Raw genomic sequence first — 11,443 nt, 5'->3', positions numbered from 1 at the left:
CCGAACGCGAATCATATGAACGTGATGAAAATTAGCTTGACGAAATTCCCATGTGTCCTCGGGAGCGCTTTACATCATATAAGAGTTTGCCCAGGCTTGTCCTTTGCTACAAAAAGGATTGGGCCACCTTGCTACACTTTATTTACTTTTGTTACTTGTTACTCGTTACAAATTATCCTATCACAAAACTATCTGTTACCTATTATTTCAGTGCTTGCAGGGAATACCTTGCTGAAAAATGATTATCATTTCCTTCTGCGCCTCATTGGGTTCGACACTTACTTATTGAAAGGACTACGATATATCCCCTATACTTGTGGGTCATCAAGACTCTTTTCTGGCGCCGTTGCTGGGGAGTGAAGCTCCTTTGGTAGGTGAAATTTGGTAGGGAAAAAATTATGTAGTGTGCTGAAATTTACTGTCACTTGTTCGGGGTATCTTGACCCCGACCAGTAGAGCAAAGAGTTGCTCCTCAACCTACTGAACCTACTAAAAATGAAAATGTCTTCTTTGAAATTCCTTCGGGTATGGTAGAAAAACTCCTAGCTAATCCTTTTGCAGGAGAAGGAACAGTGCATCCTGATGAGCACCTAATATATGTGGATGAAGTTTGTGGATTATTTAAGCTTGCAGGTGTACCTGGAGATGTTATTAAGAAGAAGGTCTTCCCTTTATCTTTGAAGGAAGATGCATTGACATGGTATAGTCTATGTGTTGATATGGGGTCATGGAACTACAAACGATTGAAATTGGAATTTCATCAGAAGTTTTATCCTATGCATCTTGTTCATCGTGATCGCAATTATATATATATATATATATATATATATATATATATATATATAATTTCTGGCCTCGTGAAGGAGAAAGCATCGCTCAAGCTTGGGGGAGGCTTAAATCAATGTTATATTCATGCCCCAATCATGAGCTCTCAAGAGAAATGATTATTCAAAATTTATATGCTCAGCTTTCTGATAACAATCTCACAATGCTCGATACTTCTTGTGCTGGCTCTTTTATGACGAGGACTACTAAATTCAAATGGGATTTATTGGAAAGAATTAAACGCAACTCTAAAGTTTGGGACCTCGACGAAGGTAAGGAGTCAGGTATGACACCTAAGTTTGATTGTGTTAAATCTTTTATGGATGTCGATGTTTTTCATAAATTTAGCACTAAATATGGACTTGACTCTAAGATAGTAGCTTCTTTCTGTGAATCTTTTGCTACTCATGTTGATCTCCCTAGGGAGAAGTGCTTTAAATATCATCCTCCCATAGAAGTAAAAGTAGCTGCACCTATTAAAGTTGAAGAAAAGACTATCACCTATAATGATCCTATTGTTCCTACTGCTTATGTTGAGAAACCACCTTTCCCTCTTAGGATAAAGGATCATGCTAAAGATTCAACTATGGTTCATAAAAGTAATATTAGAACTTATACACCTACTGAGCAAATTAAAGATCTCTTGTCTGATAATATTGCTGGGCACGTTATTCATTTTCATGATGAGACTGCTAGAATTGCTAAACCTTGTGCTAAGGATAAACCTAGATCTTTGGTAGGCATGACTGTTATTTCTGTTAAAATAGGAGATCATTGTTATCATGGCTTATGTGATATGGGTGCTTGTGCTAGTGCAATACCTATTGACTTATACAGATAAATTATGCATGACATTGCACCCGCTGAGTTAGAAGATATTGATGTCACAATTAAACTTGCCAATAGAGATACTATTTCGCCAATGGGAATTGTTAGAGATGTTGAAGTCTTGTGTGGGAAAACTAAATATCCTGCTGATTTTCTTGTTCTTCGTTCCCCACAAGATAGCTTTTGTCCCATTATATTTGGTAGACCCTTCTTGAACACTGTTAATGCTAACATAGATTGCAAAAAGGATGTTGTTACTATTGGTGTAGGCGATATGTTTCATGATTTTAATTTCTATAAATTTCGTAGACAACACCGTGAAGAGGAATTACCTAGTAAAGATGAAATTATTGGTCTTGCTTCTATTGCCGTACCTCCTAGTGATCCTTTAGAACAATATTTGCTAGACCATGAAAATGATATGTTTATGAATGAAAGAAGGGAGATAGATGAAGTATTCTTTAAACAGGAACCCATCCCGAAACACAATTTTCCTGTTGAAATCCTAGTGGATCCTCCTCCACCCAAGGGTGATCCCGTGTTTGAGCTTAAACCGTTACTTGATACTCTTAAATATGCTTATCTTGATGAGAAAAATATATATCTTGTTATTATTAGTGCTAACCTTTCAGAGCATGAAGAAGAGAGATTATTGAAAACTCTGAAGAAGCACCGTGTTGCTATTGGATATACTCTTGATGATCTTAAGGGCATTAGTCCCACTCTGTGTCAACACAAAATAAATATGGAGGAAGATGCCAAACCAGTTCGTGATCATCAACGACGGCTAAATCCTAAGATGAAGGAAGTGGTAAGAAAGGAAATACTAAAGCTTCTTGAGGCAGGTATAATTTATCCCGTTGCTGATAGTCAGTGGGTAAGTCCTGTCCATTGTGTCCCTAAGAAGGGAGGTATTATTGTCACTCCTAATGATAAAGATGAGTTGACCCCGCAAATAATTATTATAGGTTATAGGATGGTAATTGATTTCCACAAATTAAATAAAGCTAGTAAAAAAGATCATTACCCCTTACCTTTTATCGATCAAATGCTAGAAAGATTATCCAAACATACACATTTTTGCTTTCTAGATGGTTATTCTGGTTTCTCTCAAATACCTGTGTCAGCCAATGATCAATCAAAGACTAGTTTTACTTGCCCTTTTGGTACTTTTGCTTATAGACATATGCCTTTTGGTTTGTGTAATACACCTGCTACCTTTCAAAGATGCATGATGGCTATATTCTCTGACTTTTGTGAAAAGATTTGTGAGGTTTTCATGGATGATTTTTCCGTCTATGGATCCTCTTTTGATGATTTCTTAAGAAACCTTGACCGGGTTTTGCAGAGATGTGAAGAAACTAATCTTGTCTGGAATTGGGAAAAGTGCCACTTTATGGTTAATGAAGGTATTGTCTTGGGGCATACAGTTTTTGAAAGAGGTATTGAGGTTGATAAAGACAAGGTTGATGCTATTGAAAAGATGCCATGTCCCAAGGACATCAAAGGTATAAGAAGTTTCCTTGGTCATGCCAGGTTTTATAGGAGGTTCATTAAGGACTTCTCCAAATTTCTCGGCCTCTGACTAATTTATTACAAAAAGATATACCATTTGTTTTCGATGATGATTGCGTAGAAGCATTTGAAATACTTAAGAAAGCATTAATCTATACACCTATTGTTCAGCGACCTGATTGGATTTTACCTTTTGAAATTATGTGTGACGCTAGTGATTATGCTGTAGGTGCTGTTCTAGGGCAAAGAGTTGATAAGAAATTAAATGTTATTCAATATGCTAGTAAAACTCTAGACAATGCTTAGAGAAATTATGCTACTACTGAAAAAGAATTCTTAGAAGTTGTATTTGCTTGTGATAAGTTCTGACCTTATATTGTTGATTCTAAAGTAACTATTCACACGGACCATGCTGCTATTAAATATCTTATGGAAAAGAAAGATGCTAAACCTAGACTTATTAGACGGGTTCTCTTGCTACAAGAATTTGATTTGCATATTATTGATAGAAAGAGAGCTGAGAACCCCGTTGCAGAAAACTTTTCTAGGTTAGAAAATGTTCTTGATGACCCACTACCTATTGATGATAGCTTTCCTGATGAACAATTAAATGTCATAAATGCTTCTCATACTGCTCCATGGTATGCTGATTATGCTAATTACATTGTTGCTAAATTTATACCACCTAGTTTCACATACCAGCAAAAGAAAAAGTTCTTCTATGATTTTAGACATTACTTTTGGGATGACCCACACCTTTATAAAGAAGGAGTAGATGGTGTTATTAGCCGTTGTGTACCTGAGCATGAACAGGAACAGATCCTATGCAAGTTTCACTCCGAGGCTTATGGAGGACACCAAGCTGGAGATAGAACCACACATAAGGTATTGCAATCTAGTTTTATTGGCCTACTCTCTTCAAGGATGCCCGTAAGTTTGTCTTGTCTTGTGATGAATGTCAAAGAATTGGTAATATTAGTAGGCGTCAAGAAATGCCTATGAATTATTCTCTTGTTATTGAACCATTTTATGTTTGGGGTTTTGCTTATATGGGACCTTTTCCTACCTCCAATGGATACACACATATTTTAGTTGCCGTTGATTACGTTACTAAGTGCGTAGAAGCTATTCCAACTAGTAGTACTGATCATAACACCTCTATTAAGATGCTTAAAGAAGTTATTTTTATAAGGTTTGGAGTTCCTAGATATTTAATGACTGATGGTGGTTCACATTTTATTCATGGTGCTTTCCGTAAAATGCTTGCTAAATATGATGTTAATGATAGAATTGCATCCCCTTATCACCCACAGTCTAGTGGTCAAGTAGAATTGAGTAATAGAGAACTCAAATTAATTTTGCAAAAGACCATTAATAGATCTAGAAAGAATTGGTCCAAGAAACTTGATGATGCATTATGGGCCTATAGAACTGCATATAAAAATCCTATGGGTATGTCTCCGTATAAAATGGTCTATGGAAAAGCATGTTACTTACCTCTAGAACTAGAACATAAGGCATATTGGGCTATTAAAGAGCTCAATTATGATTTCAAACTTGCCGGTGAGAAGAGATTATTTGATATTAGCTCACTTGATGAATGGAGAACTGTCGGTGTCAAAACCGGCGAATCTCGGGTAGGGGGTCCCGAACTGTGCGTCTAGGTGGATGGTAACAGGAGACAAGGGACACTATGTTTTTACCCAGGTTCGGGCCCTCTCGATGGAGGTAAAACCCTACTCCTACTTGATTAATATTGATGATATGGGTAGTACAAAAGTAGATCTACCACAAGATCAAGGAGGCTAAACCCTAGAAGCTAGCCTATGGTATGATGGTTGTTCGCCCTGCGGACTAAAACCCTCTGGTTTATATAGACACCGGAGAGGGCTAGGGTTACACAGAGTCGGTTACAATGGTAGGAGATCTACATATCCGTATCGCCAAGCTTGCCTTCCACGCCAAGGAAAGTCCCTTCCGGACACGGGATGAAGTCTTCAATCTTGTATCTTCATAGTCCAGGAGTCCGGCCGAAGGTATAGTCTGGCTATCCGGATACCTCCTAATCCAGGACTCCCTCAGTAGCCCCTGAACCAGGCTTCAATGACGATGAGTCCAGCGCGCAGATTGTCTTCGGCATTGCAAGGCGGGTTCCTCCTCCAAGTAATTCATAGAAGATTTTGAACACAAGGGTAGTGTCCGGCTCTGCAAAATAAGTTTCCACATATTGCCACAGAGAGAATAATATTTACACAAATCTAATCTGCTGACGTATTCCGTAGCATGACATCACACCACGGCCAAGTCTTTATTCAAATCGTTTTACTGTCCCACCTTAGCGCGTTTAGTGAGGAGGTTTCCTTGGCACGTCTTGTCAAAGCAGAGATCGTGTCCCCTTATTCCGGGATTCTCATCAATGCGGGCATGGGTAACCCAACCGCACCATTGATTACGGCGCTTGGGAGATAAGCGAGTTTTACCAGGCTAGTGGGGACGCATAGTCGCGTCCACCCATATAAGGGGATAAGCATCCACCTTTTCATCCACGCCTTCTTTCTCCTTTGCCTATCCATTTCCGCACACTCGAGCTCCAGCGCCCAAGTCCGCACACCCCACCTCAACCTTCTCCAGCCATGTCCAGAGCGGGAGGCAAGTGGATGGTCTCCTCCGTCATGGAGGGACACATCAAAAAACTGAGGAAGGCCATATACTTGTTTAACGACGTTGCGCACCAGCTTCCCGAAGAGGGGCAGCTCACCCCCACCCCTAGGCCCCATGAGAGGGTGGTGCTCCTCCCCCATTTCCTCCGTGGACTGGGCTTCCCTCTCCACCCATTTGTCCGGGGGCTCATGTTCTACTATGTCCTAGATTCCCATGATCTGGCCCCGAACTTTGTCCTCAACATCTCGGCGTTTATCGTCGTGTGCAAGGCTTTCCTCTGCATCCACCCCCATTTCGGCCTATGGCTCAAGACTTTCAATGTCAAGCCGAAGGTGGTGCGCGGCACCCAGGCGGAGTGCGGAGGTGCCATGGTGGGCAAGATGCCCAACGTCCTATGGATCGAGGGCTCCTTCGTGGAGACCCTAAAGGGGTGGCAATCGGGGTGGTTTTACATCACTGAGCCGCGCGACCCTAAATGGGTCGCAGCCCCCGAGTTCCGATCCGGACCCCCTACGCGGCTCACCTCCTGGAAAGAGACGGGCCTGTCGTGGGGTAAAAAAGGATAGCTGACCAGACTCCAAACATGCGTCCAAACCCTGGTGGAAAAGAAGCTCAAACTTGTCAACGTAGTCCAGGTTATGCTCATCCGGCAGATCCTCCCGTGTCAACAACGGGCTTTCAACATGTGGGAGATCGACCCGGCGCAGCACCGAACTCTGAGCGGGCTCTTCGACACGACGTACGAAGATTCTTGGAAGGTGCTTTTCAAGGGCGCCGAGGCCCCCGCATCCGCTACCGAGGATCGCGGATTCAGCATGCAGCGTCACGCTAGTGCGGTAAGCTGTTTTTAACTTTTACAGGGTATTAGTTTTTCATAGTTTGACTCCATGCGGGATCTAAGCTCCCTTACCTTTGACAGGATTGGCAGGAGATGTCCGGACAGATCAACTGTCCGGCTCCTTTGCCCGAAGGCCCAGCGGACGCTCGCTTGGCGAAGCTGCTGGTTTCGGCACCCTATGTGGTGCCGGAGAAGAAGGCCAAGAAGACGGCCACGGGGAGTCGAAAGAGTGCCAGACGCCTGGAGGTGTCAGATTCATCATCCGACGACTCCGAGACGCACTCCTCTCGTGAAGACGAGGAGGAGGAAGAAGAGACCTCTCCCCCTCCCGCGGGGGCAGGGAAGAAAAGGAAGGCCGCCCCAACTGGGGAGGCCGAAGGGTCCAAGAAGGGGAAAACCCTTCCTCCGGACTACTCCACCAACGCCAACGACGGTGAAGAGGAGTGGCCGCTCATGGCCAAGCCCCTGGCGAAATCGTAAGTATCCGGATACCAGAGTGATTCATAGTATTCCTCCATTGCACAGCTTTTCCTTACGTCGAACATGTTTATGCAGTCCACCCAAAGACTGGCTCGACGTGTCATCGAGCGGTTCCCTAGATTCGTCGGATGTGAATTCGCTTCCGACGGCTACCTCCCCCACCCTACGGACGACGCCAAGGTGGCGTCCCAACAGGTTCCAAGCCAGGAGGAGGTGGTCCTGGAGGCGCCGCAAGGCGACGTCCTGGACTCCAGGCATAAAGGGGATAGAACCCCCAAGGGCTCCAAGTCCGGCCTTGAGCCGGACATCGCGCCGGAACCTTCAACAGTTCCGGACTCCGGTAGGCAGCCTCCTTCCAAGAGGAGCAAGCCTACCGAGCCGGTGACCTCCGTCCAACCGGAGGCACCGGACAATTTGCTGGAGGTGCTTAACAGCGCCTCCATCGACGAGGAGCACTGCATTATTATGAGTGCGGTGATCCAGAAGGTTCAGTCCGCCAAGAACGGACTGACTGAAGCTTGTGCGAGCCTTCTAACAGGCTTTAAGGTAAGTAAAGAATATGTAAAAATATTACCGCATAGATAGTAGCCCCTGATGCTCTGTTCGGTGTTCGGAAAGAAAAGCCGAATAGAGGATCTAATAACATTCGCAGGAGTCTAACATAATCAAGTCAATATGCGTATGCAGGCTTCGCTGCTGGCCTCTGCCGCACTGACTGCGGAGGTGGATACGCTAAAGCAAAACCTCGCGCGGGTCGAGAACGAGCTCGGCCATGCCAAGAGGCAACTTGAGGAGAAGGAATGTAAGTAATACCTTGCGCAAGTATATAGAAAAGATGTGGTTGCAAAAAATGACAGGATCAACGTGCTATTATAGGGGCCACGACCGAGGTGGCAACCCTTAAGAAAGCGCTGTCCGAGGCCGAAAACAGAGCGGCCGTGGAGCGCACAGAGAGAGGGAAGCAGGATGCGTAGGTGGAGGAGGTGCAGAAAGAGCTCCAGGCTCTCATGAAAAAACATGAGAGTTTGGAGCTTGACTCAAAGACGCAAGCGTCCGAGCTTGCGGCAGCCCTCGAAAGCACGAAGTCTACCAAGGCCGAAGCCCAGAAAGCCCTCCAAGAAATGGAAGCGATGAAGAAGATAGCGGCGGGTAAGGCATTCATTATGCAAAGCAAGCACGTGAAAGTGAATTACTTGTTACTTACCCGAGTCCGGAGCTCTCCAGGAGCATTCGCGGATTTGCCCCATAGTGCGTCTAATGCCACCGCCTACTATCGAGCCGAGGAGGGGAGCTCGATAGAGAAGGTGTTCTGGTCTCAGTATGCTGAGGCCGGACACCTGGTGCCTTTGAGCGACCAGCTGAAGCAAATGGTCGAGCTCCACAAGGTGGCCGAACAGGCCATAAAGGGCCTCATAGTTCGGCTTTGGCCTGGAGAGGCTCTGCCTGGTAGCTACTTCGGGCTGGTGAGGCGCCTGGTGGATGCCTGTCCACGGCTTGAAGTAATCAAGCGCTCCGTCTGCATCGAAGGTGCCCGTAGGGCGCTTTCCTGTGCTAAAGTGCACTTGGGCGGGATGGATGCGGAGAAGCTGGTGAAGGACGGGCCGCCGCCGGGCAAGGAGCATCGCGTCTCGGAAGCGTATTATGAGGGCGTCCTGAAGGGTGCCCGCCTTATAGAGGATGAATGCTCCAAAGATGTAATTTTTGAGTAAACTCGCATTTGTGATCCTGTATGCTGAAAACTTGTTCATATGCGCTAAGAAACACTTTTGAATTTAAAATATTAACTTCTCTGCGGCCGTTTATCAAATTTGAGAGATGGCGAGTCGTCGGCTTCTGCCCCCATGCCACGAGTGCTGGGGTGTTCGGGATAAACATGAGCGCTCTTTTTCCCATTCTTGGGTCCTTCGAGGGAGGCGCTCAACATAACGAACAAGGCAATCGGACTATAATGCTTGAACACTCTCACTTAGCCATAGAATTCTATAATTTTAAATTTCGGCAAAGTCCCTAGTGTTCGGAAGACCGAGTTCGGGGCGCTATCCACGCCTAGGCAGGACAGAGCCGACTCCTCGCTCTAAGTGGCATAAGTCTTTAGGGACTCGAAAACCTCTCGAACAGCGACCAGCTGTCGCCTCATCATGACGGTCAGTTTTAGCTTTCTCTACTGAGGTGCTTAACCCAGCTCAACTGGGGCACAATCGCAGTAGTTCTCCTAGTGCTACCTTAGCCGATATGACGGAATGTAAGGTACCAAAACATAGGAGCCGGGCAAACCCAACTATTGACCCAAGACATGATTCGGAGCCGATGCATATAATGCTATAAGTTCGGGGTGCCGCACTTGTGAAAGTGTTCGGACTTCTCACACCATGTTGTGGGGTACTTAAGCCCCTGGCGTATTGGCCGTACCAAAGTGTATGGGTGCAACATGTCATTAATGAACATATATTCATAAAAAAGAGTAATGCAATAATAGACGAAAGCTATGCATTGTTTATTTAAAAAGGCTGCGATCAAAGCAGAACGATACAAATAGTGCGATAAGCAAAAGATGGGACTATTTAACATGTCCTTTCCAGGGGCGAGCTGCGGAGTCGTATGTGAAACAGGTATACTGCTTGTTATAGAGACCACCTTAGAGTTCTGTAGTGCGGCGTAGCTTTCTGCTCCCCTGGTTGTATCGTTTGTGTGGCAATTGTACTACCGGACAAGCCTTCCAAAGAATGGCGTCCTGAAAATAAGAGAAAATTAAGAAATCGGCAGCCCCTAGTGCAGTTTAAGCCGCGTTTCGGGCGTGCCATGATGGTGCCCTTCCCCCTGTGCCCATGGTATTTCCAGAGCGTAGTTATGTACGTGCAACACTGGTTTCGCAAGTTCGTGAGGGCTGGGGTTGGGGCCGCATTGCTACGCTTGCTCGAAACGTGCCAGGCGGTCTTGTTGTAGGTTAGTCTGGGTGCGCTTGATGGTGTCCAAACGTTTAATGGACGGACTGGAGAATTGCCTTGAGAGGCTGCTTTGTACTTCCGCTGCGATAGCCGCCGTATGCTCCTCCGTTCGGAGAGAGCGTTCGGTGTTTCCATTTACCATGATGAATCCTCGAGGGCCTGGCATCTTGAGCTTGAGGTATGCATAGTGCGGCACCGCATTGAACATGGCAAATGCGGTTCGCCCGAGCAGTGCGTGATAGCCACTGCGGAACGGGACTATGTCGAAGATTAACTCCTCGCTTCGGAAATTATCCGGAGATCCGAAGACCACTTCAAGTGTAACTGAGCCTGTACAGTTGGCCTCCACACCTGGTATGACGCCTTTAAAGTTCGTTTTAGTGGGTTTAATCCTCGAGGGATCGATGCCCATTTTCCGCAGTCCATAAGGACTCTAGTGAGGTGAAATCCTTCAATAATTGGGTCTAGAACCAATGCGGCGAATCCGCCATGACGGATGCTAGTGGGGTGGACCCTTCGATCAGAAGTGATCAGGCAGGAAGACCATGGGTTGAACTTTGGGGCGACTGGCTCCATCGCGTATACGTCGCTTAGCGCACGCTTCCGCTCCCTCTTGGGGACGTGGGTTGCGTATATCATGTTCACCGTCTGCACTTGTGGGGGAAAACCTTTCTCTCCACTGTTGTTCGACGGCCGGGGCTCCTCCTCGTCATCGCTATGCAGCCCCTTGTCTCTACTTTCGGCATTTAACTTGCCTGCCTGCTTGAACACCCAACAATCCCTGTTGGTGTGATTGGCTGGTTTTTCGGGGGTGCCATGTATCTGGCATTAGCGGTCGAGTATTCGGTCCAAACTGGACGGGCCCGGAGTATTTCTTTTGAATGGCTTTTTCCGCTGACCGGGTTTAGAGCCTCTGAATCCGACATTAACTGCCGTATCCTCAGTATTGTCACCGTTAATGCGGCGCTTTTGCTTGTTGCGACGCGACCTGCCACTGTTGTCCCTGGTATCCGAATTACCAGGGCTCTTGGTCATGTTATTATTGTGAGCTAGCCAGTTGTCTTCTCCCGCGCAAAAGCGGGTCATAAGTGTCGTGAGGGCTGCCATTGATTTCGGCTTTTCCTGTCCTAGGTGCCATGCAAGCCACTCGTCGCAGATGTTATGCTTGAAGGCTGCTAGGGCCTCTGCGTCCGGACAGTCGACGATTTGATTTTTCATGGTTAGGAACCGTGTCCAGAATTGTCTGGCCGATTCCTCTGGCTGCTGAATGATGTGGCTAAGGTCATCGGCGTCTGGTGGTCCCACATAAGTGCCCTGGAAATTGTCGAGGAATGCAGTTTCCAGGTCCTCC

This window comes from Triticum aestivum, chromosome 6A, assembly GCF_018294505.1.
Source record: "Triticum aestivum cultivar Chinese Spring chromosome 6A, IWGSC CS RefSeq v2.1, whole genome shotgun sequence".
NCBI classification, from domain to species: Eukaryota; Viridiplantae; Streptophyta; class Magnoliopsida; order Poales; family Poaceae; genus Triticum; species Triticum aestivum.
Note: the sequence above shows the minus strand (reverse complement) of the source record.